This window comes from Populus nigra, chromosome 12 (assembly GCF_951802175.1).
Source record: "Populus nigra chromosome 12, ddPopNigr1.1, whole genome shotgun sequence".
In the NCBI taxonomy this organism is placed as follows: domain Eukaryota; kingdom Viridiplantae; phylum Streptophyta; class Magnoliopsida; order Malpighiales; family Salicaceae; genus Populus; species Populus nigra.
Window position 1 is genome coordinate 13,010,263 of NC_084863.1, and position 17,849 is coordinate 13,028,111.

A 17,849-nucleotide genomic window follows, 5' to 3' on the forward strand; every position below is an offset into this window, starting at 1 on the left:
TGTAAACCATTGCATGTATTCGTGTCATTTTGGTTATACAAAAGTCATAGTTTTTTAAATGGGTCCTAAGGTTCTTATGTTGTGTATTTTTCATTTTAATTCACAATCTTTTCATTTTACATGGTTGTGAGTTCTTATCATTTTTTTATTGTAAAGAGTTCAAAAAGGTTTCATTTTGTGTTGATGATTTAGTGTTTGTTTTTTATAATGGTTTCTGTTTTTAATATATATTTTAACAATGATTTTGTACTTGATTTTTCATGTATTTTTTAGATTATTTTACTTGAACCTGATTCAATTCTTTGAATATTATTTATGATTTTTTTGTTTTTTTTTCATATTTTATATGTTTTTAATTATTTATAGTTATTGTTTCTTTTGCTATGCACACGATGTTTCTTCAATAAATATGATGGATTGATTTTTAGATTTTTTTAAATTGAAATTAAATATTTTTACATCTTTGTGTGAGTTTATATTATGGAAGTTTATATTTTAATGATTTATTTTTATCCTTTTTTTATGCATGCAATGTTTTTAGAAATTAATATATTTTTTGTGCTTTTCATTAAACATATGTTTATATTTCAAGGATTTATTTTGATATGCTTTTAGCAAGCCTTTTTATTATGTTGATATATAATTATTTGGGAAACTTTTTATTATATGTCTATATATAAATTATTTATTTATTAGTTTTATGTGGTATTATCTTTTTTTGGTAAGATAATAAAATGTTGATCTTATATATATATATATATATATATTCTAATTATTTTTTAAAATTTAGGATTTGTGTTGTTTCTTTTTGGTAAGAAAAATCTAGGATTTGTGTTGTTTCTTTAATTTTGGTAAGAAAATATCCATGTTAGGAAAATTTAAAATTGTCTATAATGAGATAGTTATTTAGTCTCATTGTGATACGGCAGCTAAATTTGGAAACGGCATTTTTATCCTCATACCTGCATCCCTCTCGCCTATAAATACATAACGGGAGGCAAGCAATACCCAAAGAAAATCGCATCATCAGGCGGATCGCAACTTTCTTGTCGAAAATACAACACTGCAATGGCTTCATTTCGGCTCGCTTTTGTACTCTTGGTCTTGGTCATGACATCTTGTAAGTTCATATAATACATGTTTGGTCCTCTGCATGCTTTCTAAGTTTTTATTATTTTTATTCTCTTTTCTAAAGTAAAGAACTTTGAAAAATGTACTTGGTAAACAACTTTAATTAAGCTTTATTTGCTTAATTTTGAAATATGGAAGGTGATTCTACTTAAAAAGCATGGAAAAAGATGCTTTTTACGATGAAATATTGCTTCTTTTTTTTAAAGAACAAAAATAACCTTGATTTTAATTGTCAATTGTTCATATTAATTTACCTTGATTTTAATTAAAGTATTCCAAGTACTATTATTTCACATTATTAACCTTATATCCGCAAATATAAAAGAAACTTGCATTTAATTGTTTATTTGAAATATATACATATATAATTAAGAATATTAATAATGAATATTTTATCTTGTTATATATTAATCATGATATGAAATATATAAATTAGGAAACTTGCATTTAATTGTTTATTTGAAATATATATATATACATAATTAAGAATATTAATAATGAATATTTTATCTTGTTATATATTAATCATGATATGAAATATATAAATAAGGAAACTTGCATTTAATTGTTTATTTGAAATATATACATAATTAAGAATATTAATAATGAATATTATATCTTGTTATATATTTAATCATGATATGAAACATATAAATTAGTTAATTTATATAGGATTTTAAAAGGAAAATATTACTTTCACTATTTGTTTTCGGACACAAGATTTGAATTTGTAAAACCGCATTTTGATAGGTTGGTTGCATTGATCATATACATTCTTTACATTTAACACAACAAATTCTAGGAATTTATTATATCTAACAGAGCCTTGAATAATTTCAGACTTGTTATCCACAACTGAAGCAAGAACCACACCTGGGAATTGCCACAAAGACAGCGACTGCACAGGTGCTTGTGGGAAATGCTCATATTGCAGTTGCGAACTGAAGACGAATGTATGTGAATGCGCAAACTTTCAGCAAAAGCTTATTCCTGCCGAGGCCATTTTGGGAGGGTCTAGCTAATCTCCACAGTGATAATGACATACATTGATTATTTGATGTATGCTAGTATAGAACAGTGCAACAATACCAAGTGAGAGATGTTGAAACACTTGTTCATCTACCTACCTATTATCTATATTGACTAATAAAAGATATAAATTTCTTATTAATTAGTAATGATTGATTTTCAAAATATTTACTTTAACAGAAGCTATAATTTCAAATGTATTGTGAGAGGGTAGATTTTACTATAATTTTAATCTATCAACAAACATGAATCAGTCATTTGAAATTATAGTATGTCATTGTAAATTTTAAGAATATTTTGAATATGTCATTAAAAATTTTAAATTATTAGAGTGGCCCTTCAAAAATATGAACATGAATCAAATTGACTTGATTAGGCTATAGCTTGTAAACATTTTCACCGACGGAAAACACTTTTGATCATATAAGGTGCCAAGAGAATGCAGATAAAAATATGTTTGTTGATAGAGTTAGATAAATAAAAATAAATTTGTATTTTGGATAATTTTGGAGTAAATTTTTGTATTTTTTAAAACATGATATACAAAGAGGATATATTTACAAAAACAATATTTATTATTTTTTTTAAAAAAATATTATTGTAAAAAAATTTCAATTTCAAAATTATTTAAGAAATATAAGGATAAAAATGATTATTATCATAATTTTAAAACTTAATTAGGAGGCTTATACGGGGCAAAGCCCAGGTTACTGGTCGAGGCCTTGGTTATTAGTCAAGGCCCGAGTCAAGGGTTGGGTTGACTTGGATTGACTAGAGTCGGCATAAAAAAAATAAATTATTATCATAACTTTAAAACTCGATTTAGGAGTCAACTTAGGGTAAGATCCAGGTCACGAGTGGGGTCGACCATTGACCTGAGTCAATATAAAGATGAAATTTATTATTATCATAGTTTTAAAACTCGACTTAGAGGTCAATCAGGATAAGGCCCTATTCACAGGTCGAAAGGGTTAATACGGGTTGACCAAGTCAACATATGAATAAAAATAATTATTATCATGGTTTTAAAATCTCACTCAAGAGTCGACCAAATGTAAGGTCCAGGTCACGATGAGGGTTAACTTGATTAACCCAATTTTATATCAAAAAAAATAATCACAACAAGATCAAATTTGTTTTTCAAAAAATTCAACGGGCTTTTATCATAGTTTTATCCCAGGCTGACTTGTGTTTTTGACCTGGTTAGGTTGAGTTAATTCTTACTCTATTTTTTTTAAAACTCGGATCAGTCTAGACCCCGGGTCAATTCATCAAGTTATTCCTGGTTTTATAACTAGTGTTATTATAATATTATTAATTTCAACACTTAATATAAATTAAAACAAAAAAATATCTAATTAATTTTTTAAATATGTAAGTCTGGCAATAATACATATTAAAGGTAAAATAAAATTTTTTTATATTTAATTTTGTCTTATCCACAACAATAAAATAAAATATAAAAACAATAACTTTATCTTGTACATTACTATTTAATACAATTTTGTCATCGTTTTATTTTTTTATTCCGTCTTCTCTGACTCTATTATTTTTATCTTTTTTATTTTAGGACAGTAGCCAAACGTGATTCATGTTCATGAAAAAACCTCTAACATATATTTTTGATATAAGCATTACAAGAATGCAGATACTGCAATATTATAAAATTCGGGGAATGTTTAAAAGTTTGTGTTGACACAAGTAGCTAAATGTTTTTAAAATTATTGTTTTTATTTTTTCTTTACTTTGATAATTTGGTTTCTACAAAACATACATGTCATATAAATCACCATATAAAAAAAAATCAACTTACAATATTAGTTCACATAAAAAGGGTATGCAACATTATGATATCTTCTTTGGGTTATTCCATGGTTAATTTACCCTTTCTTCTTTTTAATTTCTTATTGTAGATTTAGCCTAGTTGATATGTAGATTTACTTCTCATTTTATTATAGACTTAATTAGCCTAGTTGGTAGAGGATCCCTTACTATTAAGATTTACTTACCTTTTTTATGATTCTAAATTTTATGTTAGAAAATCTAACATTTTTTTACTCTTACAAATTCTTAGATAACCTGTGTGACTTTATAATATCTAAGGATTTTTTTTTAATTTACCTAAGTTGTAAGTGTTTTTTTTTAAGTGCTTAGAGCTACAAATGGTTTTTCATTTATTTATGACAGTGCATACTAAATATTTTTGAAATCTAAAAGCGTGTTTTTCAATAATCTATTGACAGTTTATTCCACAAGATCTAGTTATGCAATATGAATATTTTTAGCATTGATTTTGTGCATGGTTTTTCATTTATTTTTTTAAATTAGGTTCTTTGAATCTTCTTGAATGATTTGAATCTTATTTATAGTTTTTTTTTTATTTTTTCTATATCTTATATGTATTAATTTCATTATTTGTAGTTATTGTTTTTTTTGTCACGCACACAATCTTTCTTTAATAATTATGTTAAATTAATTCTTTGAATTCCTTGAATTGAAATATTTAAATACTTTACATATTTGTGTGAGTTTCCTTTATGATAGTTCTATATTTTAAATGTTTATGATGATTCCTTTTTGTTGTGCATGCATTTTTTCGGCAATTAAATTTTCTTTTCTGTGCTTTCCATTTATGATAGATTTATATTTCAAGGATTTATTTTGATATGTTTTTAGTAAGTCTTTAATTTATTATTTTTATATATAATTAATTTGTAAAGTCTTAATTATATGTCTATATACAAATTATTTACTTAAGTAGTACGTAGCGTTCTCTATACAAACGTACGTAGTCGCATCTAACAATGTATCAAAAAACCAATATAATTCTTTCTTATTTCAATTTTCTTCAGAGAACATACTTATCAAAGATAATAATATTGCAATGAGTTCATATCGGCTCACTTCTCTATCCTTGAACTTTATAATCTTAATAACAAAAGGAGTCTTATTTAATTGCAGGCTTGCTGTCCACAACTGAGGCAAGAAAAACAGGACGTTGCCAAAATGACAACGACTGCGTCAATGCTTGTGAGAAAGGATGCGCAGTATGCACTTGCGTGCCAGCCTTCAAGCAGTGTGAATGCGGAAACTTTCTCCCAAAGCTTAATCCTGCTGAGGCAATTTTGGGAGAGTCTTCTAGGCACAACATTGACAATGGAATGCATTGATTGTTTGATGTATACGCAATAAGCGAAGAAACTAATAAGTTTCATACTATTGAAAGATATAAATCTCTTATTACTTATGGTTGATCTTCAAGACATGGACTTGATGAATTGAATTTTATATATATATATATATATATATATAGCAGATTTTCTCTCTTTTTTTTTGGGTTAATAAAATCAAATAATTACTAGTTGATGTTAACATCTTTCATTCATAACCATTTGCTGTCAATTTCATTAAAATAACAGTATACAATTATTTGAACAAAATGCGGCATTCTAAAAATTTGTTCCATTCATATTATATTTTATTTAGTAATATAACAAAATACACAATTAAAATATAGTGGCCGTTAAATAAGCTTTATATTATAATACCTAAATTCTAAAATAGTATTTGGTTATTATCTTGGGATAAAATAAATTATAGAAAATTATTATGCTCGATTGATCATATTGTTGTGACTATTTTATTTTTATTTTTTGCCAAAAAAGAAGAAGCATAGAACAGTCTTAAAGCATGTTTTTTTTCCATAGTCAGCAGGGGCCTCAATCAGATCTAACTAACTAAAGCAGCGAGAGCAAAACTTGAGTAGAAAATCTTTTTCACCCAAAATCTGGCAGCCTATGTCGCTTATTACAGAAAGAAATCATCTTAGACAATGTCCTAGGTAGGTGTCATAATATTATATTTCTTTTCCCATCAACTGTAACTTAAAATACTGTCTATGCCACAACTCTTTGAACCTCGCTTACATTCAGCAGTTTTCAAACTATTTCCTTAGCTATAGGCTGGACAGAAAACAATCGTCACAATCAAAGTAGTATGGTTCTAAGCACAGCGAATATTACCAGGAGCAACATAATATCCTATTTGAATCAGAACCAATTACCTCTGGCTAAGAGGATGATGAGATTCTCCTCTTTTCGGCTGTTGGAGTCTCACCACCCTTCGTGTCTGGCACATCTTGTTCCGGATCATGATCGCCATCAGTGCTAGTTCTAGCTAGCTGAGCAACATTAGATATTTGAAGCCTAAAAGGAAGCTAAAACCAGTAAGATAGGTTTTTTTTTCTGTATCGTTGGCAAGCTATTTCTATTATGCGAGATACCAAATCATTTATTTTTTTTCCTTGAAAAAAAAAAAGTATTGCAACATGTACAAATTAACTCTGCATTTAACCTGGTTTGACTATCATCAATTTTGAAAGGCAACTGCCTTCTGGTCTTGTTAGGTTCATTTGTGGAGATTATTGATTATAACAAAGAGCTTGTCGACAACATGGATTCAGGTGTTATCTTTATTGTGGGAGTTCGGTTTGCTAGGCTAACTGGGCTATTGAGTGGTATTGTTCGGCCCACCTCCTTCTTCTTCTCTCCCTTTGCCTTTTCTATCTTCTCCTTCTCCACGAATCTAAATAAAAACAACTTATTTTTACTATTATCAACAATTACCTTCTCCATTATAGGAGCCAATACTACACATTTTCCTTTTATATCACGGATATAAGTATAACACCTTTTATCATGCACAACATTCTATTATATTGCCATGGCATACTCAACACATATGACACGTATTCATAATCACCACATCATACTAAATAAATTTAAAATATTTTTTGTCCGTGAAAAACAAAACAAGACAACATTTATCCATGATTACCTTGTATCTTCATTCAATCATTTTAGTTTGTAGAGGTATTGGAGTAATTTTTTTATTTTAAGCTATAACTTATCCTTCATTTTGATTGACATTACATTCTCGCAGCTATAAAAAATAACTAAAGTTGTGGAGACTGTTTTTTGAAGAGAAAAAAAACATGTATTTTTTTTTAATTAACGTGATCAAATACACTCTAGCAGTACAACAAAAGATTGCAAATTTATAGACATATATTCACTAGTTTTCTATGTATATACAAGGCAAATCTCATCTTTATGTTAATGGATGATTTACACTTTGTGTATTAAGACTAGAATTATGATTTTGTATATTCTTTGACGGCAGATTTTGATTGATATGCAATCACTCATGTAACTATTGTTTTCTTATCAATTTAGACTACCATATTGGCTAGAGTTTGTTGCTTTTTGAACCTTTTTCTCTCCTAACATTTCTCCACTAATATAGGCCATGTTGCTTGCACTAGGGTGTGAGAATTCAACCAGTTTGTTTCTCCCATAATCTTGAGTCACTTTATCACTTCATCTACCCACACTATGATTCATGTCATCAGGATGTGTATTGTTAACAGCTACCACCATCGATCATTAGATCGCATAACTTATCATTAATAGTACAAGTTGTTTAGAAGATTCTAGAATGCAACCAATTTTGTCCTGAATCACCTTCGGGTGATAGCATGATCTTTTGGATAGCTAGCATAGTACCGTCATTCTCATTCTAAATCTCTTCACTGCTATCAGAATCATCATAAACTGGATCAACCATGCCATAAATAGGCTCCTCTATCAACTTATTCTATTCCATATGACTTTTTGGTTTGCCGTTATACTCATTTGCTAGATGCCTCAATTCACCATAACTAGTATGGATTAGCCAAGGATTGTTGGAATCCAACTAGAAAGGTTGAAGAGAATGTTAATTTTATTGTAGAAGAGGAGAAAAAATCCACCATATTACTAGTCCATGATAAACAAATGCAAGCCAAAGAAAACATGTGGTATCTAGACCATGGTGCCACAAATCACATTTGTGAAGATAAAGACTTGAGTATAGAGCTTGATGAATCAATTAAAGGTAATGTCATCTTCGCGGATCATTCAAAGGTTTCCATCAAAAGCAAAGGTGCAATTCTCATTGGATTAAAAAAAGATAGTCATCAATTTATTGGTGATGTTTACTATATCCTAACTGTAAAAAAAATTAGTATATTGAGTTTGAGACAATTGTTGGAGAATGATTAAGTGATTAAGATGAAAGATCATACTTTGACGTTACTTAATACTCATGGAGCTATGATTGCAAAGGTAACCATGACAAAGAATAAAATATTTTTTTATATATAAACATAGATACAGATGTGCCTAAATATTTAAAGGCATGTGTGAAATATGATTCTTGGCTTTGGAATATAAGACTTGGGTATATAAATTTTTATAGCTTGAAAATGATGGCACAAAAGCAGATGTTAAAGGGTCTATCATTCAGTATACATTCAAATTAGTTATGTGAAAGAGTTTTCCAAAGGAGTCTACATCTAGAGCAAGTCAACCCTATAAAAGATACATGCAAATATATATGGTGTTATTCAACCATGCTTATTCGGTAAAAATCTATATTTTCTACTCGGTATTGGTGATTATAGTAAAAGAACATGAGTGTACTTTTTAAAATAAAAATCTAATGTATTTAATTGTTATAAAAAGTTTAAGGCATTAGTTGAAAAAGAAAATAGTTATTCTTTAAAATCACTTAAGACAGATAGGGGGTGAATTTAGTTCTAATGAGTTTAATGATTTTTTTATGAAGATTATGGTATAAAGAGACTCCTAATAGTTCATAGATCACTATAACAAAATGGCATGGTGGAAAGAAAGTACATGAGCAATCTTAACATGGTAAGAAGCATGCTCAAAACCAAGAAGATGTTAAAAGAGTTTTGGGCTGAAGTTGTAGATTGTGTTATTTGCTTGTCAAATAGGTGTCCTACAAAAGGTTTGAATAACATGACTCCATAAGAAGCATGAAATGGAAAAAACACATTGACACAAGATTTCATTACATACAAGATTGCATTATAAAGAAGGAAGTTGAAGTCAAGCATGTAAAGACTCAAGATCAAATCACGAATATTTTCACAAAGCCACTCGAATATGATGTTTTTGTCAAGATGAGAAATATGTTGTAAGTTATAAAGAAATCAAGTTTAAAGAGAATGTTAAAAGTAAATCAGATTTTGATTTTTCTGAAAAATAGAAAAAATGGTTTGCCAGTTGAGAACTGGTCGATCATTCAGAAACGGTCAACTAGTTAAATTAGCAGAATATGTTTCCTGTTCAGATTAGGTTTTTCTTTGAGTAGTTTAATTCCTTATTTCTCTAGGACTTGAGGCTTATAAATAAGTTTCTAATCAGAAATATAATTAATAGGTGTTAAGAGGAATACACAAGAGAAAATACACTTAATAAGATTGTTTCAAATATCTTCTTCATGTTATTTAGTTTTGCTTATTACATTGTTTTCATGAACTCCTACTTCACTAGTTTTTCTTCCAAAAGTGGAGCTAGGTTTTAGCACCCTTAGTACGCCCTATCTAAGGTAAGCTGTTTGGTGTTTGATTTGCCTTATAACTGTTATGGTGTTGATGTTCTCTAATCCCATCAGTTTCCTAGGATAAGTCTGCTCTGATGAACGAAATCTAGGGTGCTTTAAGAACCTATTTTTTTATCTTAGTGTTTTATACTCTCACGGCTCGTAAACCGTGGAGTAAAAAAATTAAAAATCAAGGCTTCTTTCAAGGATTTGTGTGGATTTATTATTCTTAGAAAATTATTTTGGATATTTACCACTTCGGGTTTCTTTATCCAAATATTAACGGTGAATAATAACAAATTATTCCCAATAATATTTTGGATATTCATCCTTTAAGGATTTCTTTATCCAAACATTAACGGTGAATAATAGATGAATTCCTACCAAAATAAAATTTTTATATTTTTTGGAATATTGGCCAATACCCTTTGGAGTTCTACAAACATGTTGTAAAATCCAGAAATGCATGAAAAATGATTTTTGTTGTGTTTAAGAAATCCATGCAAAAACACATTTTCAAAACTTCAAATATTTGTTTTTTATATAAAAAAACGTAAAACAATGTTAGGGTATTGGTCGTATGCAGGAAAACAAAACACTTTTCATTTTATATTTTTTTTATGTCTCGACAAAAACCGGGTATTTTCATACCAGACTTGTATCTTTATAGTACAAAAATACAACCTTACAGAAAAATCACAGATTTTTTAAATACATCTTTGAAGAAAACTTTTTGAATGGGCCAGACCCGGCCCAAAAGGAAAATGGGCCGAAATCATAAAATGGGCCTACTTTCTACAGGGCTGGACTCAGCCCAGCCCAAATCACATGACTGGTTACTGTTCCTCTGCACAGTGACACGTTAATTAATTTTCCAGTTACTGTGCACATGCATAGTAACCCCGTTTTCACACATTAACAAAGCAAATTGCATGCAAAAGACCACGTTACTGTTCAAGTGAATTAAATTTCACTTGAACAGTGCCAAACACAAAGCAAAGAATGCTCACGGTGCGGGAGGTGAAGAGAACAGACCTGGGAACGAAAGGATAACGGTGGTGAACGCTTGCTGGCTGATCGATCAGTGCTGTCGTCCGCTTCAGCTTTCCCCTCTTTATTCTCTGTTGGCGTTCTTCTTCTGAGTTTCCTCCTCTACAATCTTCGGTCCTCTCTCTTTCTTCTGGCTTTCTGCACTTCTTCTTCCCTGTTTCTACAGGTTTTATATGCAAGAAAATGAAAGCAAAGACCAAAAAAAATGATGAGCTGGTGCGGTTGGTGGTGTTGCTGCGACTGCCCTTCCTCCTCGTTTGTGCAGCTGCTGGTGCGGTTGGTGGTGTTGCTGCGGCTGCTCTTCCTCCTGGTGTGGCTGCTGGTTTTTGAGAAGACGACGACGACGGTGGTGCTGCGATATCTCTTCGCCGTGTCCTCTGCTTCCGTTCAGTCAGCTTCCTCTTCTCCCCCTGTTACTCCCTCACTATGTATCAATAATCTCCTCTGCTTCCTTACGTTCTTCCCCTGTCTATCTCTCTTTTCATTTTTTTTCAAAAGGTTTCCCAACTCTCTGTTTCTTTCTTCCTACGCTGCCCAATTCCCCTTCATGTCTCCCTCCGTTCCTTTTTATTTTTTATGTTCTCCTCCCTTCTCCATTTCCTTCATGTTCTTCTCTTCTGTATTCCCCTCTCAACAGTTCTTGGCGTGGCTGCTGGGATGAAGAAAATGATGAGTTGGCGATGGCATTCTTCCCTCTGTTTTTGTTCCTGCTCCTTCTCTGTTTTCCCGTGGGCTGCTGCTTCATTGCACCGCTGGAGGAGAAGGAACTGCTAAGAAGAAAATGGTTGCTGCTGCTGTGGGGTTCGATGGAGATGATGAGGTCGGTCTGGGGAAGCTGCTGAATCGTAGGGGAGAATCTGGTGGTGTTGGGAGGAAGCTGACGATGCCTCACGGAGGTCAGGAAGGTGGCGGTGTGCTTCCAAATGGTGGAGGGAGAAAACAGAGAGAGAGGTTACAGTTCTTCTCTTCCCCTCTGTTTTCCTCCTTTAACTACCATTTTCTTTCGTTCAAAACTTTTCCCCTCTTTTAGTTTTCCAGCCCTCTCTCCCGTTTTCAAAAACTCTTCTCCCCCTCTTTTAGTTTTCCAGCCCTCTCTCTCGTTTTTAAAAACTCTTCCCCCCTGTTTTTTTTAATTGTGAGCGGTATTCATAGGCACAAGTGGAGCGGGCTCTGTCGCGCATAGACATTGGGTGAGGTCTCCAATAGGCATGGCCTTGTAGGGCACGCCTGCGCTGCTCTCCACTCCTGGGGTTTCGGGTTTTTGCAGCAACATACGGGGAGAAAAAGAGGGGAACAGTGTTTCTTAAAACGACACTGTTTCCCTCCTTCTTCCTTTTTTTTATTATTTATTTTTTATTTGTGGGGACCCAAAAATGGGTTACAACAACCTCCACGAAGGACCTGTGGTTGCTGAGAGAGTCTTCGTAGGGAAGGTGTTTTCTAGCTAGTTCCTCCAAGATTCTTTGTTGTTGAGATCTTCTTCCCACTTCTCTAATCTTCTCTCTTGATGAAACGAGCAAAGTTTGCTCTTATTTTGTACGTGTCAATCCATAACATATTGAGATCCTTGAGTAGTTGTTCTCCATTGTTTTCGTCTTCAAAACTGACAAAGCTAAATCTCTATTGTAAACGATTAAGTTTGTTGGGTACATCAACGTCCCATACTTAACCAAGCCAAGAAAGAATATTTTTTTTGAAATTTTCAGCCCTCCAGTGGTGGGGTAACCTCCCAAAGTAGATATAAATAAGGATAAATGGACGAGGGTTGAGGTTGTTTTTAGTGGACAGGTGAGGATTGAATATGATGAGGAAGGATTTGGTAGAGGTTTCAGGAAGGAGAGGGAGAGGGGAAGGGGCAGGGAGCACACTTTTCTACTCTTGGTCTTGGTCATTTCTTCTTGTAAGATTTGTTTTTCTTCCCTGACGTAGCTTGTTTGGAAGCCTATTAGCCATCCCACTTATAGGAAAATAACTGATCGACTCCTTGAAGATTGTGAATTTGGGATTGTAGTATTTCACCGCGGATTGCAATGAGCAAAGAATAAATTTGAAGAAAAATAATCACTTGGCTCAATTTGTCAATTTGAAATTCGCCAATTGGCCAACTGAGAAAGTTACACACATATATAAATGGATATAGACTAGCTTCATAATCTGATAAATTTATTATGTAAAATAAATTTGAGTTTCAATACTTTCAATTTATTTAGTTCTTGTATAACAAGAAATACATATTCCTTATTATATATGTAACCCAAAATTCAAAAAAAAAAAAGAAGAAGAAAGTGTGCTCCAAAAATTACTAGATTAGATGAGTGAGCATATGATATTTAATTTATCATGTTTAAAACTTTAAGCATGCAATAAAATGTTGGGAAATTGCTATTATTGTGGCAAATACCCCACTTCCACTTTGTACAAGTGGAACAACTCATCACCCACTTAGTACAAAGTGGAAGCACATGTTGTGGCATAATTGGTGCCATGTTTTATGGATCTTGTCTTGCCATTGTTGCCTATAAATAGAGGCATTATTTGGAGAGCAAAGGGAGTGAGTGTGAGAGAGAGAGAAGAGAAGAAGAGAGAAAAAGAGAAGGGTTGCAATGGCAGCAGCTGCAAGTGTAGTAATGAGAGATGGCAGTAGAGTAGAGTGGATGTGATCCTCCTCCTCCTCCATGTATTTGTATTGTATCCTTTTTCTATCTCTAATAATATGGAACTCTCCTGTGGATGTAGGCGATTGGTCGAACCACGTTAATATTGTGTCAATATGCTTAGCCTTTAATGGTCAACTATCAGAACATCGCTAGTTGGAATTCCCTACAACTGGTATCAAAGCACATGGTTTAAAGTGGTGTTTGATTTTTGCTAAAAAATGAAAGTTCTCAAAATGGTGTTTTGAATATAGCACAATCAAGAGAAGGAAGAGACGAGCATACTGGTGAAAACGGCGTAAAATTTGGACGTCGAAACTAGCCATACGTGTCGGCGAAGAGTCTGCCAACACGTGCAAACGCGCCCCACGCGTTTTCTTTATCTCGGATGGGCTGACCCGACCCGAATACCAGACGACCTGACCCACGTGACTGACCTGAATAAGGATGATGTCATCATGACATAATCATTGCAACAACATGCACAGTTGGCATGTCATGTCAGCGACCAGTCATTTGACACGACAACATAGTGGGACCCACCTGCCACTTAATCAACCGCGAGTTGAGCTGAGTTGATCTGAGCCAAGTCAAGTTTGAGTCGAGCCGTGAGCCGAGGGATAGGATCTAGTGTAGCTGATCCTAGGTGCAACCGGATTTGAGATTGAATTTGGGCCATTCATTAGGCCAGAATTGTTTTGATCAAATCTTAGCCTTCTGAAATGTGATTTGGACGATTTTAGACTTGTTTCCAACTAATTTTATCGTTTCAGATGCAATGGTATGGTCCAATCATTGATATTGAGACCAAAAATGATGGTGATGAATTATTAAGAGAGATTGCCCGATCAGGAGGCATCTGAAGGTCATTATGGTGGTTGATGGAGATGAAAAAGTCACACACGTTTGCCCAATTACGTGTGTTGAACTGCTAAATGGAGGAATGTTAATTGCCTTAAGAGAAGGTAAAATTGGGATACTCTGGACACCCAATCATATGAATGATTTAAGGTGGAGAGTGGAAAGTGATGAAGACTAATCTTGACGAATCTAAGTACTGGCAGTCTCGCTAAGTGTTGAGAAATCAGGTATAAAACCAGGATACCCCAGATCACTTATAAAGGAAAGCCGCAACAAAGCTATTAAATGGTTGTATATACGAAAATGCAGTACGGTGGATATATACGTTCTAAAAAATTCTGTCTAAGAGATTGGGTTTTAAGCGGGACTGGTGTGACCCTTCCAAATTTTTCTTGAGAACTTGCTTACTTGAAGGATCATTCACACAGTACTATTTTTCGTATATGTAACAGTTTGTAATGAAACTATTGAAGACTAGCAAGATGACGGCACAAAGGAACAGTTCGGTTTCCGTATGTTCAAGGATATGATGGAGTGGTGATTTCTCCAAAAGGGTTAGATTCGGAGACTGTGATTTCTTGAAGGGAGAATTGATGAAGACCCTAATAATGGAAGAGAAATACAGCAAGGGGATAAAGATTGACACCTTATTTTGACTTGGATAGGTGTTGTGACAGGATGAGCTGTTGTCAAAAATAAAAGCAAGGAATATGGAGAAATCTAGAGAACAGAAATTGCATGTAGGCACACGGAGATTGTGCAGGAGTACCTATAAGATCCAACTAGGTACTGTAATAAGACAACAGATGTAAGGAGAAGAAGAGTTCCCAGATGAAGCTCAGAGTAAAAACTATGTGAAAAGTTGAACAGCAGGAAGTCTCTTGTGATCTTGATGAAGACAATAGGCGAAGACCTTTCCAATACATGTAAGGATGGAAAGATGAGATGTTGCAGAGGCACCTAATTGAGGGGGTGCAAACGCCTGTGATAAAAGGTGATCGCCTATGAAAGGCGAAGACACCAAAAGATAGTTGGTGTAGGTGGGGTTATCAAACAGAAAGGCATAGAAGCTACAAACATAGAAAATAAGATGAAAGATTGCGATAAATGTACCGCAACTCTCTCGTTATATGTGTTCAATGGCAGTAATCTCTCCCATAATCCACATGGTGGTAGAGAATCTTAGAGCTACTGGAGCCATCCCCGATGAAGGAGGATGAGACCGTCTCATGATGACAGGCAAAGACACCTCTTACAGAAGGTGTGAGGGTCATGATATGAGCCCAAGATTAGACCATCCTATGATGACAGGCCAAGACACCTCGAAAAGAAGGTGTGAGAGCCATGATATGAGTCCAAGATCAGACAATCTCATGATGACAGACGGAAACACCTCGGAAGGTGTGAGGGTCATGATAGGAGCCCAATTACATAATGCCTCAGAGCTAATGTGATGGCTAGATATAAGTGGACAGGTGTATGGATAGCCAATAAAGTGGTTATGATGAGTATGAAGACAAATGCAGGATTGAATTTCATTGATATTTCCCCCATGCTAAAGATCAATGAGCTAGAAGACATTTGCCTTGGATAATAAGTGGATGACTTGTGAAGCATTAAGACGAGACTGCTATGTAAGAGTAGAGGGCATGCACAGGTTCCGGGAACAAGTTGACTCTTGTTAAGGTGGTGAGCTCAGTAATGACATTGTAATACTCAAAATATGAAGATAGATATGGATCAACCTTTAATGGGCTGCCCTCGTGGTTAAAGGTGGAGAGCTACCTGGACTTTTAAGACTAAAAGCGAGAGACTTACAAAGAAGTAAGGCGTGGTTCCTAGGATGGAATAGAGGGCAGGCGCAACTCCAGGATGAGTAGACTCTTGAGAGAGGGTGAATAAGATCTACAAGCCTAAGGTTATGTAACTCAAATATCTCTCCTCAACAAAGATGAATCTAAGCTTTAAATTTATGAAAGAAACTAAAGCTTAAACATAGTTTTTTTAAGAGAGAGAGAGAGAGAGAGAGAGAGAGGGAGAGAACACTTAAAATATAAGGTTAGGAAAACTCTAAAAATTATGAAAAACAAAGGAAAGAAATCTTCCTTCACTTTTTTTTCTTATAGTGGATTTTATAATCAAAATTGATAAAGAAATAATTATGGTAATTAACAGAATTAATTTCCATCATTGTTAGCTTTAATTACCTGCTATAAAATCATAATTAAAAAGCAATATTTTACCATTATAATCTAAAGTTTTTGAGGTGAAAATATAGTCCATGTTTGATAAAAACCTCATGAAATAAAACAGATCATATTTATGAACTGGACTAGACAATACAACAAGATAGCAAAATATAATTCTTTATGAGCCCAAGTTGAACATGTGCGTGTAGATGAAAACTCATACTACTTTGTTTAAGTTTATTTATGACTTTTAACTTTTTATTAAATAAACTATAAGACAAACTTGAATTTTTTTCTATATGGAATAAAAGGTTATGGGTTTAGTAACAAACATGCTAATTAAGGGTTTTTTAAACTAATTTATTATTCACCTATGATTTATTTTATTCATCTTAATATTTTATATTAAATAACTTTTATATATATATATATATATATATATATATATATAGAGAGAGAGAGAGAGAGTAAATCCCAATAAATTTTTAACTCTAAAAATGAATGGAATCCACTTTAAATTTATTGTACATTAACTGTGTTTTTTCTAAAATAAATTACAACGAAATGATTATTCAGCTACAAAATCATATCGCTTGTTTGACATTTTCCACCAAACAATTCTGCAATGGAAATTCTGCATGTATAGCAATGGAAATTCATGTTTACTACATATAACTTGCTAAATGACTATCTTATCTTTGGTGATTGTAAAATCTTTCCCCTTTGACATTGTATAATATTTGTAGAAAATATTAGATACAACTATTGGATTGTCGAGTATATTGATTGCAATTTCTTAAGATTAAGAAATTGAGAGGCAGAAAGATTAAGATAAAAAATTAACACAATTTTTAAACTTTTTAGCACCAATTAACAAATAGTATATTGATTGCAATAATACATGGACTGTATTGGTTGATAAGAATTAAACCTTTCCAATCAAATCCCATATGAAAATCTTTCCTTTATTCCCACTAAACAGAACAATCCCAAGTATATATGCTATGAAGAGAAAAAAAAATCTATATTTATCTAGCATCTCATGTAGACAATCAAACCAATCCTCAGTGACTTGGAGGACTACTCTTCAGCCTCCTCAAACGTTTTTCTCTTCCTGGAATTTGATACACACACTGAAACAGAAGGAGCTAATGTAGCAATAGAATCATTCCCTTCACCTACACTTGATACGGCAGAGTTTTTGAAGAGGTGAGTAATGTCATCAAGAGGTCGCCTAACCCTTCTTTTAAAGGTTTTCTTGGTTGGTGGCACATTTGCCAGAATTGGGGTGGCCTGATTTACAGAGAGTGGAGGGATATTTTCTTTGCTGCTGCTGCTGCTGAGGCCACAAACATTTATGGACTCCATTTCGTAAAATTTTGAGAGGGATATTGAGGGATGGTATGCTAATTGGTGAGATGGAGAGGCTAAAGAGGAAGTGAATATTTATCCATACCAATGAGTTCATTTTGGAGGGATGATAAAA